The sequence below is a fragment of the Schistocerca serialis genome, chromosome 1, assembly GCF_023864345.2.
Source record: "Schistocerca serialis cubense isolate TAMUIC-IGC-003099 chromosome 1, iqSchSeri2.2, whole genome shotgun sequence".
In the NCBI taxonomy this organism is placed as follows: Eukaryota; Metazoa; Arthropoda; class Insecta; order Orthoptera; family Acrididae; genus Schistocerca; species Schistocerca serialis.
In genome coordinates, this window is record NC_064638.1 from 972508944 (window position 1) to 972532240 (window position 23297).

The window sequence follows — 23297 nt, forward strand, 5'->3', positions numbered from 1 at the left end:
TGTATGGTTCCCCCCATATATTTTGCTCTGTTTGTGTTGTTACAAATAGCTCCCATTGTTGTCTACGCGTGTTGTATAGGGTCTGTCTGTATAAGTCTTGTGCATGCCTATATGCTTCAAGTCTTATTCGTCGGTCCCTATCTGCTATCGCCCTTTGATATAATTTTCGTTTGCGTCTTGCGTCTTGTTTGAGTCTCGTAAGTTCGTTGGTCCATGGTACTGGTGAGCAATTTGTGTTCTTTGCTGTCGGTATTGATGTGTTTTGTGCATGTTGTATCACCTGTGTTAACTTGTGTGCTCTATAATCGATACTTCCATTGATGTTTTGTAGATCGTGTCGTTGTATAATTTCCGTTAATTTGTTCCAGTCTGCTTTGTGCAACCCCAAGTGTCTGGTGTGTGATTTGGTCATTGTGTTCTGAGTGTGAGTTAGTGTGTATGTTATGACATTATGATCACTACTGGTTATGTTGTCGTGTACAGTCCAGTTTGTTACGTATGCCATTGCTGCATTATTTGCTAGCGTGAAGTCGATATTACTGCTCGTACCATCGAACCCTGCATATGTTGGTATAGGTCCTTCCGTATTCATTACATGTAGTTGTGTTTCTTGTATTAGATCGGTGATTATGCGTCCTCTGTCATCTGTTCTGTCTGAGTTCCAGAGGGTCGATCTGGAATTAATGTCAGCACTTATCACTAATTTTTTGCCTCTGGCATACATTACTAGGTCTCTGATGTAGTCTGCATACGGCTGTATTTGATGGCTGTATTGGGCGTACATGGATGCAATAACCCATGTGACGTTCCCGTTAGTTATCTCTATGGTAACCAAGTGTTGATTGCATAACTGTGTTACCTTAACTATGTTATAAGCTCTATTTAGAATTACTATTGCAGCCTTACAGTCATTGCTACCTGTTATTGTGGTAGCATGTTTTGGTAGACATATCAGTTGCCCGTTTCTGTTATAGGGTTCTTGTAAGCACATGATGTCTGCCTGCAGGTCTAGTGCTATTTTAGGGATTTCCGCGCTGACTGTCGTACTGTTTTTTGTATTATGTTGTAAGATATTCATTTTTTGTCTATGTGTTCTGGGTGTTTTACGTGTACAAAACATTTACTGCCAGTCTGTGAGTAATCAAAATATGTTCGTCCGTGTGCTCTTACATGATCTATATATATTTTGTCCAAGTCGAAAGATTCTGACCTGCGCAGGCAGACCAGTGTTAAAGACTGCGATGGAGCTCCGTATGCCACGGCAAACCGGCTGACACTGACGGCGGCGGTGCACAAATGCTGCGCAGCTAGCGCCATTCGACGGCCAACACCGCGGTTCCTGGTGTGTCCGCTGTGCCGTGCGTGTGATCATTGCTTGTACAGCCCTCTCGCAGTGTCCGGAGCAAGTATGGTGGGTCTGACACACCGGTGTCAATGTGTTCTTTTTTCCATTTCCAGGAGTGTATTTTGTCTACCGTGGTGGCCAGCTTTTTGACATTTTCTTCTAAATGATCCTGATTCGGATGTAAACATGCTACATCGTCCCTAAGTTGTTTCACAGTTTGTGGTGCTTGCTTGCAACTTGCTTGCTTTTTTGTATAAGTGACAAATCTTCCTTGATGCTATCCGTGAGAGCCTTGTCGCAAGCATCACAGACTTCATTATCCTTATTACAGCCTCTTCGTCAAGCTTAACTACTGCTTTGAAAAGCTGTCTTATCGTTTCTTTCTCCGAAGGATTTGTTTTTCTTCTCGCTGTCTTTCAAAGTCAACGAGAAGTTTTCTCTGTTTTCCTTCACGTTCCTTTCCTATGATTTTCAGTTTCCTCTTCTCGTACCCGTTCTCTTTCCTTCTCACGCAATTCTAACTTGCGTAGCAAAACAGAAAATAGATCATGTTCTTGTCCTATTACAGGCAAAGGAGCATCTGTGGCTGCCCCATGCCCCGTGAAGTTGACTACGTTATTGTTGGCTTAAACTTTCACTAGAAACGTCTCCGCGCTCAGGATTTAGTATCTCAAAACCATCGCCAGGTCTTTCTGTGCCACATATTTCGGCTTCAGAAGTCATTCTGTCCATGTTAAGATTATTGTTTAAATCTGCTAAACTGTCGTGGTGTCCCGCACTGAGGATTTCTTCCACGTCAGTGCTGTCTTTCCTCATTAGCCTAACCATTACGATATTCAGTGACTACCCAGCACACACGATCATAAAATATTACACCAATAACAACTAACTACACTCAAGCACACCAACAAATTTCTTTCACTGGTATCAGAAAATTACTCTTGACGTTAGTTAATAGTCAAACAACTGGTGCTAATTGCTTATTTACAGCCTTGCCGTCTCACTGATGTGTGACCTATAAACTGCAAAAACATGAACACAGCTCCTTGCCTAGTATAGACTGTTGGCTCTGTTTGTGTCTTTTAATTTTAATGATTTTCTTCAGTGCTTACTAGTACAATATATTGAACATTACTTAGGTTTATTTGCAGTACCAGTTAAGTAGAAATTTAAGAAAACAATCTTTCCGTATAAGACTGCACTCCTCAAGACTCAGGTTAGCGTTCCGTGCTCTTTCCACTGCGCCAACAACGGCCTGGAACCCAAGCTGTCATAAATCCCTAATGCATCGCGCGACTCGGGCAATGTATGCTTTTTCTAAACGCTTGGTCACCTTCAGCTCCCACATGAGTCACTTTCATTTCTGACCAAGCCTTCTGTGTACCATAAATGTGGACGGAATCGGCGATTACGAGTAGATGCTGATTCGTATTTCCCGTTTGTCTGTGAATTATGATCGTGTAAGTCAGTAATTCCTTTTCTACCGGGCCCGCAGAATAAAATAATCATGAAACGACACTTTGTAGTGAATTATTCCAGAGAAGCTGCAAATCGTTTAATTCTTAGTGCTTCTTCCATACAACAAGCTTGTTTCGTCTGTAGCGCCATTCTCAAGGAAACGTGTAGGTACACTGACGTTCAGGATAAACAGAAGGTCTTGAACGACTGGAGATAGACGACGTTCGTATTCACAGGTCATTTACCTTAGTATGTTTAGCAGATATGATTAGCATTTTATTAATGAAGGCATAGGTCCGCCAGGGGCCCTGCTAGCTTGTTTCCTGCATGAAGACACCGACGTTTCACCATATCCCATACATTTTCGATTAGCGGCACGTCTGGTGATGTGGCCGGCCAGGACAAAAGGCTGACATCCTGTGACAGCAAGAACGCATGTGTTAGCGCAGTAACATGTAGTAGTGCATTGTCTTGTTGGAAATGGCGTCTAGGATGTTCTGCAGGAAGGGTATAGCTACGGGTCGTAGGCCATAGTGGTCACAGCGCCCTGGACGCGCACCAACTGTGATTTGTGGTTGTATCCAATAGCAACCCGCACCATAAGGCCCTGAGTTGGCACTGTACGTCTTGGGCAAACGCAATCACTGTGATGCCACTCTAGCTGGCCGGTGTGGCCGTGCGGTTCTAGGCGCTTCAGTCTAGAACCGCGTGACCGCTACGGTCGCAGGTTCGAATCCTGCCTCGGGCATGGATGTGTGTGATGTCCTTAGGTTAGTTAGGTTTAAGTAGTTCTAAATTCTAGGGGACTGGTGACCACAGATGTTAAGTCCCATAGTGCTCAGAGCCATTTGAACCATTTTTGATGCCGCTCTCCCAGGCTGCGGAGAGCCAAAACCGAGCAAACACTTTCAGGCCAAGAGAACTTGGGTTCGTCTCGTAAACACTATCTGATGCCAGTCCTGTCCCCTTTAACATGGTTCCATACACCGTTGTCGTCTAGCATGTATCTACACATTCTTCGAAGGAAGGCGGAGAAGTGGAGAACGCTCACGTGACCCATGCCGTAATAAATGGCGATGGACTGTCACCGCTGATAATACGGTGTATTACACTGTTCACTGTTGCGCCAGAGCCGAGGAGAACGCAGATCTGTCCTGCAATGTCTTTCAGATGCGGTGTTGACCTCCTCGTAGAGTGTGTGTGTTACTTTACCCATCTCGTCGTGTCCTACGAACTTTCGTGAACAATTCTGCACACACCCGTTACACTGCCGAAACCCTTCATCCCACACGATCAGCAATATTCTGGATGGATGGATCACATTCTCTAATGTCGACAAAGTGCCCTCTTCCAAATTCACTGGTTTGACTGTGCGGTTCGCGCATATGTGTGCGAGGCATTCCGCATGTCTTCTCAAGTCACAGTGATCCAGTACCTTCGGTTTATAGCGAAAAAGAGATCCGCAGGTACATTTGACCGGTAGGTGGTGGTGTGCTGCGAAGTCAATGCTGTCTTAGAACCCGCGATCCGAAGTGGTTCAAATGCTAATTCTGCAGAACGTACTAACGTACGTGTCCTGTGAATATGAAGATCCTATATCTAGTTGTCCAAGGAGTTCTGTTTTTTTCAGAACATGAGTGTATTACAGTTAGTGAGCCTACTTACGTTTATGTAAGTTTTACGTGACGGTCAATTTACAAATAAACCTACATTTTGTTAGAAGAGACGCCCATATTTGGATCAGTAAGTAAATTCTCGACTGCGTATTTCTCGGTAGACTGTTATAAGTAACATAATTTCTGTCCGTGTAGAATTTTTTCGAGAAGTACTTTTGGCAGCTACACTGACAGCTTTTTCTCGTTAGTACTCGTAATTTATGTTTACACTGTAATCTTTGCTAGCCAATGATGTTAGTTGTGTTTTATTGATATTGCAATTTTGTTATGATTTGTAACTATGGTTATCTGCGCTAAATTCTGTACCGGTCGAGAGGGACGAAACTTAAGCATTAACTTCAAAGAACATTCAAGAAATCGTGACAGCGAGAAATCGGGCTCTAACTTACGACTAAAAAGCCAAAATCACAAAGCATCATTAAGTTCTACACAAAATACCAAACGGGCGTGCTAAGAATATTCTATAAGAATTAGAAATATATAAGCACACGAAAAATCATCCAAACGATATTCGCATTGAACAAATCGATCTTAAACATGAAAATTATCAATAAAACGTTATTGACATTTTCGGAAACGAGAACGTACAATAACACACAGTTAACGAAAACAAAGGGTAGCCATAGATACAAACCATAACAAAATTATAATATCAATGTGATACAACTGACACCATTGTCTAGAATTACGCTCTAAACATAGGCACTGACGACAATAAACTTTAAGTGAAGCTGTCAAAAGTTGTTGTTGTGGTCTTCAGTCCGAAAACTGATTTCATGCAGCTTTCCATTCTACTCTATCCTCTGCACGCCTCTTCATCTTCAAATAAAACCCGCGATCTACACCCATCTGAATTTGCTTACTACGTTAATTTCTTGCTCTCTACGACTTTTCCCCCAACACTTCTCTCCAATACTATATTCATGACCCCTTGATGTCTCAGAATATGACATATCAACCGATCTCTTCTTCTAGTCAAGTTGTGCCACAAATTTCTTGTCTCTCCTGTTCAGTACATCCTCATTAGTTACGTGATCTACTCATGTACCCTTGAGCATTCTTCTGTGGCACCACATTTCAAAATCCATTGTTCTCTTCTCGTCTAAACTGTTTACCGTTCACGTTTCACTTCCACGCATGGCTACACTCCAGACAAATATCTTCAGAGAAACTTCTTAACACTTAAACCCATATTTGATGTTAACAAATTTCACTTATTCAGGAACGCTTTCCTTGCCATTGCTAGTCTACAGTTTATATCTTCTTTACCTGGGCCATCATTAGTTATTTTTCTGAACAAATAGTGAAACATCCCCCTAGAAAAATTTATGAATTACTGTGCTGGTAAACCTCTTACGTTATTTGATTTTCAAACAGCTGAGCCAAACTGAATGTACGCAGACATTTCTCTCTTTACTTATTCTGATCATCACTAAACTGACACACAATATCTTTAGCACTACGCAGTCTGACTTCCAATAATCCCTACAAAAGATTGGCTGTGACTAACAATAAACTATACCTTTCATGAATCACTTACCTCTAAAAAATCTTCGTTACTCGAACTACTACAATACAGCGAGCGGCAATACTGCCAGCTAAATAAAAGATTCTAACTACTGATAGGCATTGTTAGCAAATGAAAGATTTTGATTGAGAACAAACAATGTATTTACCTTAATAGTGTTCAAAAGTCATAATATATACATCAGTTCATGACATCCAGTTTTACAAATTTCGTTTTTCTGACAGACACACGTCCAGATCGTCCGCGCTCAAAACTCTGCCATTTCTCTTACCACATCCACCACCGCTGGCGGCTCACCTCCAACTACACAACGCTATGCGCTGTTCACATCCAACTGCCCAACGCTACAATAGCGAATATTCCAACAATGCCAACCAGCCACAGACTGCACACGGCACAGCCAGTGATTTTTCATACTGAGCCCTATGTGGCGTTACCAAGATACAAACCTAAACAGCCTACTTACAATAGCAATACTCTTATACTATGTTAAGTGTCCCACTTCTTATGCTAATTCCCTCATCATCACTTGATTAAATTCGGATACATTTCATTATCCTTGTCTTCCTTTACTTGATGTTATTTCATATCCCCCTTTTCAGTCACAGTCCATCCCATTTAACCAGTCCTCGATGCCGTGTCTGACAGAATTACAATGTCATCGGCAGACCTCAAAGTTTTTATTTCTCCTCCTTGATCTTTCATTCCTACTCCAAATTTTTCTTTACTTTCTTTTACTGTTTGTACAGTGTACAAACTGAATAATATCGGGCATAGGCTACAACCATGTCTCACTCCCTTCACAACCTCTGTTTCCCTTTCATGCCCCTCGGCTCTTTAACTGCAGTCTTGTTTCCATACAAGTTGTAAATAGCCTTTCGTTGTCAAAAACTTCCTCTAAGTATACAAATGCTATAAACGTGGGTTGGTCTTTACTGAACCTATCCTCTAGAGTAAGTCGTAGGGTCAGTATCGCTTCTCATGTTTATACATTTTTCCGAAATCCAAAATGAAGTTCCCCGAGGTAGGCTTTTGGCAGGTTTTCCCTTTTACTTTGAGAAATTCTTTTTATTATTTTACAAGCATGATTTATTAAACTGATAGTTCTGTAATTTTCACAACAAGCAACACATATTTTCTTTCGAGTAGCAATTGTTACATTCCAGATTTCCGCCACTCTCATTCATCCAGCATACCAGATGGAGTAGTTCTCTCATAACTGGCTCTTCCAAAGCTATCAGCAGTTCTGACGGTATGTCGTCTACTCCTGGGGCCTTGTTTCGACTTAGGTCTTTGAGTGCTCTGTCAAATTCTTCTCGCAGTGTCATATCTCTCATCTCACCATCATTTACGTTGTCATCACTTTCTTTCATCTTACTTGTATAGACCTTCTATATAATCTTTCTACATTGAAGCTTTCCCTTCTTTCGGTTAGGACTGGGTTTCCATCCAACCGCTTGATATTCATACAACTGCTTCTCTTTCCTCCAACGGCCCCTTGACTTTCCTGTAGGTGGTATCTATCTTCCACTAGTGAAACAGGTTTCTAAACCCTTAAACTTGTCCTCTAGGCATTCCTGCTTAGCCATTTCATACTGTCGAGCTCATTCTTTAGACGTTAGTATTCCCATTCGCTTGCTTCGGTTGCTGAATTTTTATATTTTCTCCTTTCATCAACTAAATTCAATATCTCCTTTGTCATTATTGTATTGTTATTTCTACTAAGTATTACCTTTTTACATATTTGACCACCTGCTGCCTTCACTATTACACCTCTTAAAACTATTCATCATCTTCTACTGTGTTCCTTTCCCCTCTTCTAGCGATCCGTTGCCTAACGCTTCATCTGAAGCTTTCAACTGCCTCTGCTTCGTTCAACTTATATCCTTCATTTCCTGCCATTCTGCAGTTTCTTCACCTTTAATCTACAGTTCATAACGAGTACGTTATCGTCTGAGTCCACGTCCACATCTGCTCCCGGAAATGTCTTTACACTTTAAAACCTGATTTCAAGATCTGTCTTATAGTTATATAATCAGTCTGAAACCTTCCGTTGTATCCAGATCTCTTCTACGTATACAGAATTCCGAAAAAATTCTACACAAAGGGAAATTTGATGACTGATAACCGTGCAACAACAAATACACAGTCGATAGGTTTACTCACTAACGTAAAATGGCCGTCTAACTAGACGTAAGTGTATATGTAAACTGAACTGTTACGTACAAGTTTCGTAAACGTAAGTTGACTCACCAACCAAGTAGACTCATCTACTGTAACATATACACTGAAATTTTGTTTCACAGGACAGAGCGGTTCGGGTTATAATTGTGGAAACGAGCCAAAATCAGTTACTGTCAGTTGCACAAAACATACAAACTTAATTTCTCTAAAACATTTAATCACACACGCCCTTAAAAGCATTTAAAAATAATATGGCTGAAGGCCCGAAGCAAGTTATTAAAGTTGCCTTAGGGAATACACACGACTGAAGGTCATAATTACAAAATTTTACATAAAAACTTGGCTGAAGGCCACAAACATGGAGACAGATGAACTGAGGGCTTAAGGCCTGGATGACAAGAATTTCAGACAGAGAAAAAATTTTTAAAACGTTTTAAACAACTGACTTTTCAAATTTTTAAGTTAAGACAGCTGAAGGCCATATCTTAAAGTATTTCACGTAAAGGTCGGCTGAGGGCCACATACTGAACATAGAACAACTCAGAACTCAAGGTCTGGATAATAAAAATGATTTACAATGAGAAAAAATTCCCTTATCTTAAAAAAATAGTTTAAGCAAGAATCTTAAAAGTTTTAATTTAAGATGGCTGAAGGCCTTACCTTAACATTAAAACAAACTAAATTAATAGAATGCTGAAGGCCTCGTACAGTACTTGAGACTAAAATAAAATCACAATCTAAACCAACTGTACAGTGGTGCTGAGAAATGCTCCAAGCGTCGGCCTGAGGGGGTAGCTCTAACATAAGTTTAGGTGAGACAGGCAGCCAAGCGTAATACTAAATCATCGGATATCAATCTGACCCAGGGACGGCTGAAGGACCGACCAACAACCTAATCAATCCCCTTCTGCCCGACCAACAGCACGAAAACGGAAAAATCAGCGAGGACGAACATACCAGCAGGACTACGTCTTGAAAATTGGCGTCTAAATACACTCAATACACAATAACCATTCAAAAATCTGAACAACACCAAAGGTTGTAGAACTGCATGCCGTGTGGGACAGCATCAACACGGCGAGGAAAAACACACTGCCAGAGAACTACACTAACGAACAGGGCAGGTAACTGGAACGTTAACGGCCACAAGGCAGAAAATACCGCTGGTGCATTTCACAAATAAGTATCACCCAATTCAATAGTTAAACCCATACAGGAATACAGCTGCAAAATTTCGCCGACTCCCGCACACCATACGTTGCTGCTTGCGGGAACGGCCCACAAAGCTACAACTGGCAATGAATGAAGAGATATCACAGCAGTTGAGGATACAAAACAGGTTGACTAATCACTCCAATTCAGTGTACAGGTTCAGAGGTCAACGGACTTTGTAGCTTTCGCAGCTAGCACCCCGAAAATCCGAATGCATGTGCACACCAACAGCGGCCCCGGCCTGACCCCGAGCCGAAGAGACATCGTCGCTGCTCTGTCCCAATTGACCGACTGCCAGCAGCACGGAGACAGCATTAAAATAGCTGCTCAGTTTAAAGCCACACAAGATAAACGCGGTTCCTCCAAAACACTTATACGAACAACTCGAACAATACTAGAACCAGTGATTGTGGAACAACAAGGACGAATCACATGTCGACACACATGGAGAACCCAGAAGCGGTCGGCGACCAAATGCACGTAGTCCGATGAGACGACCAACCGATCGATCAACCAAGGTCGTCCCCAATCAAGTCATGTGTGTCGTCAACGGTTGGGGAAGTCATGGCTGTCCGGACGTCACTGCTGCTCCGTCCCGAACCACTTCGGACAGACAACGTCCCAGAGACACGGACTCGGACGCAATCATGCAGAGGGAGCACCGGTCCATTGGCCACCCGACGTCTCTGCAGAAGGAAGGAACTGAACCACATCCGACAAGATAACCAACTTTGGTGTGACGTCGTAAGCGAGTGACTGTGTGTGAGAACGCTCTCTAAGTTTTTTATATATTTTTAGGTTTCAGATACATATTTAACGGCTTTTGTGATAATATTTACTATATAAGTGACTTATTAGTGTTTTCTTCATTCACATCTGCCTTTCTAGTGTTGTGACCTGATATTTGTGAGTGTTTCGTATCGAGCAACGTAACCTCTTACCTGTGTTTACATTCCGCGCTGACCAGTTGCAGCTGTAGCGGCGCATCGACAGCTAAGTACTAATTAATTATTTGTGTGTAGTGGTTTATTTAGGAACTTTAGTAGTCTTCAAGCGGTGTTTTTTGTGTTTTCTGGTGAAATAATTTCAGAAGAACCTTTTGGGAACTGTTTTCAGCTACCTTACTGTGTAATTACACGTTTGATTTTCTTTCTGTATTAGTCTTTTGTTATATTCACATTTGTTGTTTATTAATACTGTTAATAATTGTAGTTACTTCCCTTGTAGAGTAAGTTTGTGATTATTGTAGTCAGTTTTTTAACATCTTCTTATTGTAGTAGCGGAACTTAGAAAAAGTAAAATTTTACCATGAGTGAGAAGTGTGGGCTTTGCCGTAGGTTCGTGAGTAGTGGATTGCGGTGTGAGACTTGTTCGAAGTATTTTCACTGGGGGGAATGCAGTGGGGAAGCCAGTGGGCATTCCGGCGAGATCCTCTCCTGGAACTGCAGATTATGTAGCAAGAGTAAGTTGATAGAGGAGCAGGAGCGTGAGATCTGTGCCCTTCAGGTGCAGTTGAAAAACGCACAGGAGGAGCTAGATAGGATGAGGAGGGAGAAGGGGGTTGGGGAATGGGAGCTGGCTGTTGGCAAGAGATCTGCTAGGAGAAGAAGATTTTCGGGTAGTTTTACTATTGGTGTTTACAATAGATATGACCAACTGTCAGAGTCTAGTGGAGAGGAATCTCTAGTAGCTGTAGATGTAGGAAGTATGCAGCAGACCTCAGTAGTTACGGTGGCTAGAACAGTTGCAAAGTCGAAGAGGAAGAAGAAGGTTCTGCTGTTAGGTAGTTCTCATGGCAGAGGTGTAGGCCAACAGTCGCAGGAAGTGCTGGGGAGTGAGTACCAGGTCACCAGCATTGTGAAGCCTAATGCAGGATTGACTCAGGTGACTGTTAACATAGGGGGGTTATGTAGAGATTTTACTAAAGAGGATCAGGTAGTGATAGTGGGTGTGGCTGGTAATAGTATTGATAGGGATGGGGAGTATGACGTAGATGGTGACCTGGAAAAGATAGCCACTCACACTGGCAACACGAATGTGCATTTCGTGGAACTGTTTCAGCGTCACGGTCGGCCTCATCTTAATACAGCCGTCAGGCGTAATAAAATGAGACTTGGGGGTGCGCTGATGACAGAAAGCATGGGTCACATTTCAGTGGTGTCGGTGGAGTCTATCAGCAGGACGGGTTTCACTAGACATGGCCTGCCTGTACCTCAACAGGTATGGGAAGGGGAGGTTAGCAAAGCTTATAGGTGACAGCATAGGTGGGGTTGGTGGGATCACTCATGGGAAAATTTCTACAGTAGTGGGTGTCAGAGCTGCACCGTTTTTAGATTGAAGTCAGCTAATAGGTATTCCTGCTTAACGGAAGTCTCTCTAACACTACTGCAGAAATTTTCCCATGAGTGATCCCACCAACCCCACCTATGCTGTCACCTATAAGCTTTGCTAACCTCCCCTTCCCATACCTGTTGAGGTGCAGGCCGTGTCTAGTGAAATCCGTCCTGCTGATAGACTCCACCGACACCACTGAAATGTGACCCATGCTTTCTGTCATCAGCGCACCCCCAAGTCTCATGTTATTACGCCTTGACAAATCTTAGGTATCCGAGTAATGAGGGAATTAGTATATTTCATCAAAATATACAAGGTATTAGAGATAAAGTTAGTGAATTGCTTATAGATGTTGACTCTGAAATTACTGGTATATCTGAACACTTCTTAATAAGGAGATAATTCAGAGGCTTCCTTTACCAGGATACAGGTTGGCTGGCAGCTTTTCGAGGAGCTCTTTGCGGTGTGGGGGAGTAACCATGTATGTGAAAAACGGCATCCCATTTGAGTCAATTGATGTTTCAAAGCACTGCACTGAAAAGGTGTTTGAATGTTGTGCAGGTGTGGTTAAATTTAACGGAGCTTAACTTCTAACTGTTGTTATTTATAGATCCCCAGACTCCGATTTCACAACATTTTTGCTAAAGCTAGAGGAGGTTCTTGGTTAACTTTATAGGAAATACAAAAAGTTAGTTATATGTAGTGACTTCAATACTAATTGTATAAGTGATTGTGCAAGGAAGAGGATGCTGGTAGACCTCCTTAATTCATATAATCTTATGCAAACCGTATTCTTTCCAACGAGAGTGCAAGGGAACAGTAGAACAACAATAGACAACATTTTTGTTCATTCCTCATTACTAGAAGGGCCCTCTGTTAACAAAAACGTGAATGGCCTTTCTGATCATGATGCACAAATTTTAACTCTAAAAGATTTTTGTGCTGCAACACGTGTTAAATATAGTCACCAGCTGTTTAGGAATGCTGATCCAGTTGCTGTAGAGACCTTTGTAAACCTTATCAAGGAACAAGAGTGGCAAGATGTTTATAGCACTGATACAGTAGACAATAAAGATAATGCTTTTCTCAAGAATTTTCTCGTGCTATTTGAAAGTTGCTTTCCGTTAGAATGTTCAAAACAGGGTACTAACACAAACAGGCAGCCTGGGTGGCTGACTAGAGAGATAAGAATATCTTGTAGAACAAAGTGGCAATTATATCAAAACGTTAGAAACAGTCAGAATCTAAATGCAGCAGCCCATTACAAACAGTATTGTAAGGTGCTTAAAACTGTTATTAGGAAGGCAAAAAGTATGTGGTATGCAGATAGAATAGCTAAGTCTCAGGATAAAATTAAAACCATATGGTCAGTCGTAAAGGAAGTGGCTGGTCTGCAGAGACAGGTCGAGGATATAGAATCAGTGCGTAGTGGGAATGTCCGTGTTACTGATAAGTCGCATATATGTACAGTATTTAATAATCACTTTCTGAACATAGCAGGTGAACTAAATAGAAACCTAGTCCCAACAGGGAATCATATAGCGCTCTTAGAAAAAAGTGTTCCGAGACTGTTACCTGAAATGCTCCTCCATGATACTGACAAGAGGGAGATTGAGTTAATTATTAAATCACTAAAGACCAAGAACTCTCATGGATATGAAGGGGTATCTAGCAGAATACTGAAGTACTGTTCTACGTATGTTAGCCCAGTATTTAGCCTTATCTGTAACTTTTCCTTTAGGAGTGGTCGGTTTCCTGACCGATTAAAGTACTCAGTAGTGAAGCCACTTTATAAAAAGGGAGACAGGGGTAATATTGATAATTATAGACCTATTTCTATGCCATCGGTGTTTGCTAAAGTTATCGAGAAGGTTGTATATTCAAGGTTACTGGAGCACTTAAATTCACATAATGTGCTGTCAAATGTTCAGTTTGGTTTTAGAAATGGTTTAACAACTGAAAATGCTATATTCTCTTTTCTCTGTGAGGTTTTGGACGGATTAAATAAAAGGTTGCAAACGCTAGGTGTTTTCCTTGATTTAACGAAAGCTTTTGACTGTGTTGACCACAAAATATTACTGCAAAAGTTGGACCATTATGGAGTAAGGGGAGTAGCTTACAAATGGTTCGCCTCTTACTTTAAGAACAGAAAGCAGAAGGTAATTCTCCGCAATATTGAGAGTGGTGGTGATGTTCAGTCCCAATGGGGCACTATTAAGTGGGGCATTCCCCAAGGGTCGGTGCTGGGGCCACTGCTGTTTCTTATTTATATAAATGATATGCCTTCTAGTATTACAGGTGATTCAAAAATATTTCTGTTTGCTGATGACACCAGCTTGGTAGTGAGGGATCGTGTGTGTAATATTGAAACAGTATCAAATAATATAGTTCATGAAATAAGTTCGTGGCTTGTGGAAAATAATTTGATGCTAAATCACAGTAAGACTAAGTTTTTACAGTTTCTAACTCACAATTCAACAAGAACCGACATTTTGATCAGACAGAATGGGCATATTATAAGCGAGACGGAACAGTTCAAGTTCCTAGGCGTTCGGATAGACAGTAAGCTGTTATGGAAAGCCCATGTCCAGGATCTTGTTCAGAAGCTAAGTGCTGCTTTATTTACCATTAGAACGGTATCTGAAATAAGTGACACTTCAACACGAAAAGTAATCTGCTTCGCATATTTTCATACGCTTATGTCGTATGGTGTTATTTTTTGGGGTAATTCTTGTGATTCAAAAAGGGTATTTTTGGCTCAAAAACGGGCTGTTCGAGCTATATGTGGTGTAAGTTCGAGAACCTCTTGTCGACCCCTATTCAATAGTCTGGGAATTCTGACATTGCCCTCACATTATATATTTTCTTTAATGTCATTTGTTGTTAGCAATATTAGCCTATTCCCAAGCGTTAGCAGCTTTCAAGAACTCAAAAATCTTAGGAGTAGCCCAAACTCTTTTAAGTCTAAACTGAAGAGTTTCCTCATGGCTCACTCCTATTCTGTCGAGGAGCTCCTGGAAGAGCTAAAAAATAAAGCAAATTCCAGGGTTACATTGTTGGTTTTCTCTATTTAAACTTACAACTTGTCACCTGAATATGTTTTTTTTATATTTCATTTTATCTGTTTCTAATATCGTGTTATAATTTCATGTATTGACTCGTTCCATGACCATGGAGACTTCTCCTTAATTTGGTCCCACGGAACAATAAATAAATAAATAAATAAATAAATGAGGTCCAGAAATGGTCAAAAGACCAAATACACGTTGCCCGATGAGACAACTGACCGAACGACCAACCAACGGTCGTTCCCGTTCCAGTCTCCTTCCGTTGGACAGTGCATGTGTGTCGTAACGGTCGGCATGTACTGGCTGTCCGGACCTCACTGGCGCTGCGCCCCGACTGAACCCCCGGACACACTATGAGCCGGAAATACTATCGGTCGCTTCAAAGGTAATATGACAGTGCTCTTATCGATAGGTGCTGCTAGTGCCACTCATGGGCAGGCAAGCGAACAACTTAGTGATGCCAGTAAATCGAATAATAAACGAGGCGACAATTCCGTAAAGAGAAGCTGTCAAGCAAAAAACGGCATGAAAACGAGCCGCGCCCGGCTCATAGTTATTTATTTGAGAATGGCGCTATAGCCGAAACAAGCTTTTAGGAAGAGAGAAGCAGTACTAATCAAACGATCTGCAGATTGACTGGAATAATTCCTTTTAGAATCTTGCGATTTTTTGGTGCTATCGTACTTTAACTGTTTGTGTATCTTATGATCAGAATCCCCCCATAAACCATGGACCTTGCCGTTGGTGGGGAGGCTTGCGTGCCTCAGCGATACAGATGACCGTACCGTAGGTGCAACCACAACGGAGGGGTATCTGTTGAGAGGCCAGACAAACATGTGGTTCCTGAAGAGGGGCAGCAGCCTTTTCAGTAGATGCAGGGGCAACAGTCTGGATGATTGACTGATCTGGCCTTATATCATTAACCAAAACGGCCTTGCTGTGCTGGTACTGCGAACGGCTGAAAGCAAGGGGAAACTACAGTCGTAATTTTTCCCGAGGACATGCAGCTTTACTGTATGATTAAATGATGATGGCGTCCTCTTGGGTAAAATATTCCGGAGGTGAAATAGTCCCCCATTCGGATCTCCGAGCGGGGACTACTCAAGAGGACGTCGTTATCAGGAGAAAGAAACCTGGCATTCTACGGATCGGAGCGTGGAATGTCAGATCCCTTAATCGGGCAGATAGGTTAGAAAATTTAAAAAGGGAAATGGATAGTTTAAAGTTAGATATAGTGGGAATTAGTGAAGTTCGGTGGCAGGAGGAACAAGACTTTTGGTCAGGTGATTACAGGGTTATAAATACAAAATCAAATATGGGTAATGCAGGAGTAGGTTTAATAATGAATATAAAAATAGGAGTGCGGGTTAGCTACTACAAACAGCATAGTGAACGCATTATTGTGGCCAAGATAGACACAAAGCCCATGCCTACTACAGTAGTACAAGTTTATATGCCAACTAGCTCTGCAGATGATGAAGAAATTGATGAAATGTATGACGAGATAAAAGAAATTATTCAGGTAGTGCATAGTGCAGGGAGACGAAAATTTAATAGTCATGGGTGACTGGAATTCGTCAGTAGGAAAAGGGAGAGAAGGAAACATAGTAGGTGAATATGGATTGGGGGGAAGAAATGAAAGAGGAAGCCGCCTTGTAGAATTTTGAACAGAGCATAACTTAATCATAGCTAACACTTGGTTCAAGAATCATGAAAGAAGGTTGTATACCTGGAAGAATCCTGGAGATACTAAAAGGTATCAGATAGATTACATAATGGTAAGACAGAGATTTAGGAACCAGGTTTTAAATTGTAAGACATTTCCAGGGGCAGATGTGGATTCTGACCACAAACTATTGGTTATGAACTGGAGATTGAAACTGAAGAAACTGCAAAAAGGCGGGAATTTAAGGAGATGGGAACTGGATAAATTGAAAGAACCAGAGGTTGTAGAGAGTTTCAGGGAGAGCATAAGGGAACAATTGACAGGAATGGAGGAAAGAAATACAGTAGAAGAAGAATGGGTAGCTCTGAGGGACGAAGTAGTGAAGGCAGAAGAGGATCAAGTAGGTAAAAAGACGAGGGCTAATAGAAATCCTTGGGTAACAGAAGAAATATTGAGTTTAATTGATGAAAGGAGAAAATATAAAAATATAGTAAATGAAGCAGGCAAAAAGGAATACAAACGTCTCAAAAATGAGATCGACAGGTAGTGCAAAATAGCTAAGCAGGTATGGCTAGAGGACAAATGTAAGGATGTAGAGGCTTATCTCACTAGGGGTAAGATAGATACTGCCTACAGGAAAATTAAAGAGACCTTTGGAGAGAAGAGAACCACTTGTATGAATATCAAGAGCTCAGATTGCAACCCAGTTCTAAGCAAAGAAGGGAAGGCAGAAAGGTGGAAGAAGTATATAGAGGGTTTATACAAGGGCGATGTACTTGAGGACAATATTATGGAAATGGAAGAGGATGTAGATGAAGATGAAATGGGAGATAAGATCCTGCGTGAAGAGTTTGACAGAGCACTGAAAGACCTGAGTCGAAACAAGGCCCCGGGAGTAGACAACATTCCATTAGAACTACTGATGACCTTGGGAGAGCCAGTCATGACAAAACTGTACCATCTGGTGAGCAAGATTATGAGAAAGGCGAAATACCCACAGACTTCAAGAAGAATATAATAATTCCAATCCCAAAGAAAGCAGGTGTTGACAGATGTGAAAATTACCGAACTATCAGTTTAATAAGTCACAGCTGCAAAATACTAACACGAATTCTTTACAGACGAATGGAAAAAATGGTAGAAGCGGACCTCGGGGAAGATCAGTTTGGATTCCGTAGAAATGTTGGAATACGTGAGGCAGTACTAACCTTACGACTTATCTTAGAAGAAAGATTAAGAAAAGGAAAACCTACGTTTCTAGCATTTGTAGACTTAGAGAAAGCTTTTGACAACGTTAACTGGAATACTCTCTTTCAAATTCTGAAGGTGGCAGGGGTAAAATAAAGGGAGCGAAAGGCTATTTACAATTTGTACAGAAACAAGATGGCAGTTATAAGAGTCGAGGGGCATGAAAGGGAAGCAGTGGTTGGGAAAGGAGTGAGACAGGGTTGTAGCCTCTCCCCGATGTTATTCAATCTGTATATTGAGCAAGCAGTAAAGGAAACAAAAGAAAAATTCGGTGTAGGTATTAAAATTCATGGAGAAGAAGTAAAAACTTTGAGGTTCGCCGATGATATTGTAATTCTGTCAGAGACAGCAAAGGACTTGGAAGAGCAGTTGAACGGAATGGACAGTGTCTTGAAAGGAGGATATAAGATGAACATCAACAAAAGCAAAACGAGGATAATGGAATGTGGTCAAATTAAATCGGGTGATGCTGAGGGGATTAGATTGGGAAATGAGACACTTAAAGTAGTAAAGGAGTTTTGCTATTTAGGGAGTAAAATAACTGATGATGGTCGAAGTAGAGAGGATATAAAATGTGGACTGGCAATGGTTAGGAAATCATTTTCAGAGAAATTTGTTAACATCGAGTATAGATTTAAGTGTCAGGAAGTCGTTTCTGAAAGTATTTGTATGGAGTGTAGCCATGTATGGAAGTGAAACATGGACGATAACCAGTTTGGACAAGAAGAGAGTAGAAGCTTTCGAAATGTGGTGCTACAGAAGAATGCTGAAGATAAGGTGGGTAGATCACGTAACTAATGAGGAGGTATTGAGTAGGATTGGGGAGAAGAGAAGTTTGTGGCACAACTTGACTAGGAGAAGGGATCGGTTGGTAGGACATGTTTTGAGGCATCAAGGGATCACAAATTTAGCATTGGAGGGCAGCGTGGAGGGTAAAAATCGGAGAGGGAGACCAAGAGATCGATACACTAAGCAGATTCAGAAGGACGTAGGTTGCAGTAGGTACTGGGAGATGAAGAAGTTTGCACAGGATAGAGTAGCATCGAGAGCTGCATCAAACCAGTCTCAGGACTGAAGACCACAACAACAACAACATGATCAGAATAGGAATTTCGGTTCAAGCCTGGCATTTGCCTAAACTACATGGGAAACCACATAAAAAGTCACACATAGACTTGAAATTATAATAAAATATAGACCTTTATCTGCTTGCAGGCGTTGATAAATTAGATGGGGACAGATGAAAAACGTAAGCCCCGACCAGGACTCGAACCAGGGCCCTCCTGCATACATGGCGGACTCTCTATCTTTTTTTTATCTATTTATGTTCTATATTGTTCGTTGAATGTGTTCGAGTCGGACGTCCGATGACATCCGTTCACGTTGTTCGTTGATCCGTTCACTCAGTTTTTTATTGCAGATGGTAGCTAACCCTCTGATCGAACACGCTGAGCTACAGTGCCGGCAACTCTATCCGACTGAGCCACCGAGGACGCAGACGATAGTTCCACTGCAAGGACCTATCTCTGGCACGCTCCCCATGAGACCTACACTCCGAGCGGTTCTAGGCGCTTCAGTCTGGAACCGCGTGACTGCTACAGTTGCAGGTTCAAATGGTTCAGATGGCTCTGAGCACTATGAGACATAAGTTCTGAGGTCATCAGTCCCCTAGAACGTAGAACTACTTAAACCTAACTAACCTAAGGACATCACACACATCCATGCCCGAGGCAGGATTCGAACCTGCGACTGGCGGTCGCGCGGTTCCAGACTGTAGCGCCTAGAACCGCTCGGCAACCTTACTATATACATTATCACAGTCCACGCAGATGAATTTCGCTCTGGTATTACGAGATGTGGACTTTATTTGTATAAAGACGTTATGTACTGCCATTAGCCAAGTAATGGCCGCAGTATAGACGTACCACTAAATAAATCAATCTTAAATTACAACTTCTTTATAGTCAGCAAAGCAAAGACATTAATGGTATACGCGAAAGAGAGAATTAACTTGATATCGTGTCGCAGCTGATGACTGAGTTTCTCGTGGTAATGACTTCCTACCAATGCCGTATATTTTCCTCGCAGTATTTCGCCATTTAAAGCATTGTAATGAAAACGTCCTTTGTTCCATTAATTAACGAAAGCTTATTCAAAGAGGAAAGCAATGCCCAGAAACTGCCAGTTAGTGAATATTCCCCGGCCTCAATAACGCCGCCAATGATATCTCTAAAAAGAAAAAATAAACGACACGGCCAGTTTGAGAGGCAGTACTTTGGAGTGTTTTGTTTATTGAGTGATGCGCGTTAATGAAACGGAAACGTTTCAGGCAGTATGAATCAAACTCACAGTACAATATTAATACGGAACACAAATTCCCCAGTATATTATATATTTCAATATCGCCTCAACCTTGTAATAAACGCAGCTAAAAGACACTGTATCACAAAATATCAATCCTAGCTCAAAGAAAACATCTCGAAGACTAAAGAGAGCCACAGTATAGATGTACCACTAAAGAAATCAGTCTTAAATTACAACTTCTTTATAGTGAGCAAAGCAAAGACATTCATTCAATGTTCGTTTTAATGCGTTCCTTAATACTTCATTGTTAGTGTTAAATTAGTGAGAAATTATATCTTTTGCGTAGTCTGTCTAACATCGTAAAACAATTCTTGGAAATATGTGCCGATAACATGCCAAAGTACACTCAGAAACCTAAAGACTCAACAATATTACTTATCATAAAGTTCAGGTAGTAAACTAATTGTGATAATGTGCTATTAATTGACACCTTCATAGTTTTACTGCTCTGTTGATATCTGTCGACCATTTACCTTAATTTCCTATGGGATGTGTAAAAGCTTTGAGTGCTTGCGTGCTTCATAAAGGCTCAGCGTAAAATTTCACATACTCATTGGAGTAATGCCAAGCAATAAAGATGCGTCAAGTGAGCCCCTTCAATTTATAGGCACTATAGTCTCTAATTTACGAAATGTGAAATATTAAAAAATTCAATTTACTTAAAATTTATTTTGGAAATGTTAAAGAATTATTTCGTACCTTTGAATACATGCTTTTAATAGTCTCCGACGAATGGCGTTGACAAATGTGAGGTAGTGCTTTATCTCTAATGATTTTGACGTTCTCTGCAGCAGTGTTCTTCCAGCACATGGTAAAGAAATTGAAACTCCACGTACACTACCGGCCATTAAAATTGCTATAACACGAAGATGACGTGCTACGGACGCGAAATTTAACCGACAGTATGAAGATGCTGTGATATGCAAATGATTAGCTTTTCAGAGCATTCACACAACGTTGGCGCCGTTGGCGACACCTACAACGTGCTGACATGAAGAAACTTTCCAACCAATTTTTCATACACAAACAGCAGTTGACCGGGGTTTCCTGGTGAAACGTTGTTGTGATGCCCGTGTAAGGAGGAGAAATGCGTACCATCACGTTTGCGACTTTCATAAAGGTGGATTGTAGCCTATCGCGATTGCGGTTTATTGTATTGTGACATTGCTGCTCGCGTTGGTCGAGATCCAATGCACAATATGGAATCGGTGGGTTCAGGAGGGTATTACGGAACGCCGTGCTGGATCCCAACGGCCTCGAATCACTAGCAGTCGAGATGACAGGCATCTTATCCGCATGGCTGTAACGGATCGGGCAGCCACGTCTCGATCCCAGAGTCAACAGATGGGGCCGTTTGCAAGACAACAACCATCTGCACGAACAGTTCGACGACATTTGCAGCAGCATGGACTATCAGCTCGGAGACCATGGCTGCGGTTACCCTTGACGCTGCATCACAGACAGGAGTGGCTGCGATGGTGTACTTAACGACGAACCTGGGTGCACGAATGGCAAAACGTCATTTTTTCGGATGAATCCCGGTTCTGTTTACAGCATCATGATGGTCGCATCCGTGTTTGGCAACATCGTGGAGAACGCACAATTGCAGCGTGTATTCGTCATCACCAAACTGGCGTATCACCCGGCGTGATGGTATGGGGTGCCGTTGGTTACACGTCTCGGTCACCTCTTGTTCGCACTGACGGCACTTTGAACAGTGGACGTTACATTTGACTCAATTCCCACGCGTATCAAGGCCGTTATTACGGCCAGAGGTGGTTGTTCTGGGTACTGATTTCTCAGGATCTATGCACCAAAATAGCGTGAAAATGTAATCACATGTCAGTTCTAGTATAATATATTTGTCCAATGAATACGCGTTTATCATCTGCATTTCTTCTTGGTGTAGCAATTTTAATGGCCCGTAGTGTATTTCATTACGCTATCTTTAAAACTTGCCATTTGTTGTGTCCTATGCTGCAACAACTGGAAATAGTAACTTTACAGCTGTGCTGCTAGATTACACGGAGGGGATGAAGTATAGAACGAAATTCCTTTCATGAATACATTGTATTAACTACTAAATTTCGCAGACTGAATATATTTCAGAGAACACTGTTTTTTTGGGGGGTTGGGGGGTAATGAAAAGCCGGCCGAAGTGGCCGTGCGGTTAAAGGCGCTGCAGTCTGGAACCGGCAGACCGCTACGGTCGCAGGTTCGAATCCTGCCTCGGGCATGGATGTTTGTGATGTCCTTAGGTTAGTTAGGTTTAACTAGTTCTAAGTTCTAGGGGACTAATGACCTCAGCAGTTGAGTCCCATAGTGCTCAGAGCCATTTGAACCATTTGTGTAACGAAAATTTCAGTTATTTCAGTAAGATGACAAATGACAGACAACCCCATCTATGTTCATAGGTCGCATTATGTACAGAACCGTGTGTACAATACCTTTGGCTTCAGTGGGATTTGCCGGTCGTGTTTGGCCGAGCGGTTCTAGGCGCTTCAGTCTGGAACCACGCGCCGCGCGACCACTACAGTCGCAGGTTCGAATCAAGCCTCGGGCATGGGTGTGTGTGATGTCCTTAGGTTGGTTAGGTTTAAGTAGTTCTAAGTTCTAGGGGACTGATGACCTCAGGTGTTAAGTCCCTTAGTGCTCAAAGCCATTTGAACCATTTTTTCATTGCGATTTGCGAGCAGGTAAATCAATGATATTCAAATTACATATCAATTTTGAAGTGAATCATTATAAATGTTGAAACTTCCTGGCAGATTAAAACTGTGTGCCCTACCGAGACTCGAACTCGGGACCTTTGCCTTTCGCGGGCAAGTGCTATACCATCTGAGCTACCGAAGCACGACTCACGCCCGGTCCTCACAGCTTTACTTCTGCCAGTATCTCGTCTCCTACCTTCCAAACTTTACAGAAGCTCTCCTGCGAACCTTTTGTCTATTAAATGTTGCTAAATATGGTATTAGATTAATATGTGTATTACCTTAAATCAGTGTTACACAAGTTTCGTAACAGTTACTGAAAACAAAACGAAGAACTGGAAAAAGTTTTTCTTCTTTTTAAAATAAGTATCTTTGTTGATGATAAAATTTGAAATGGAAATGATGTGATCTTATTGAGCCGTACCACGACCATCGATAGTCGTGTCATGCCTTAAATGATACCTTTGCTTAAGCGCGACGGAAGTGGTGTGAGTAACAAGCAG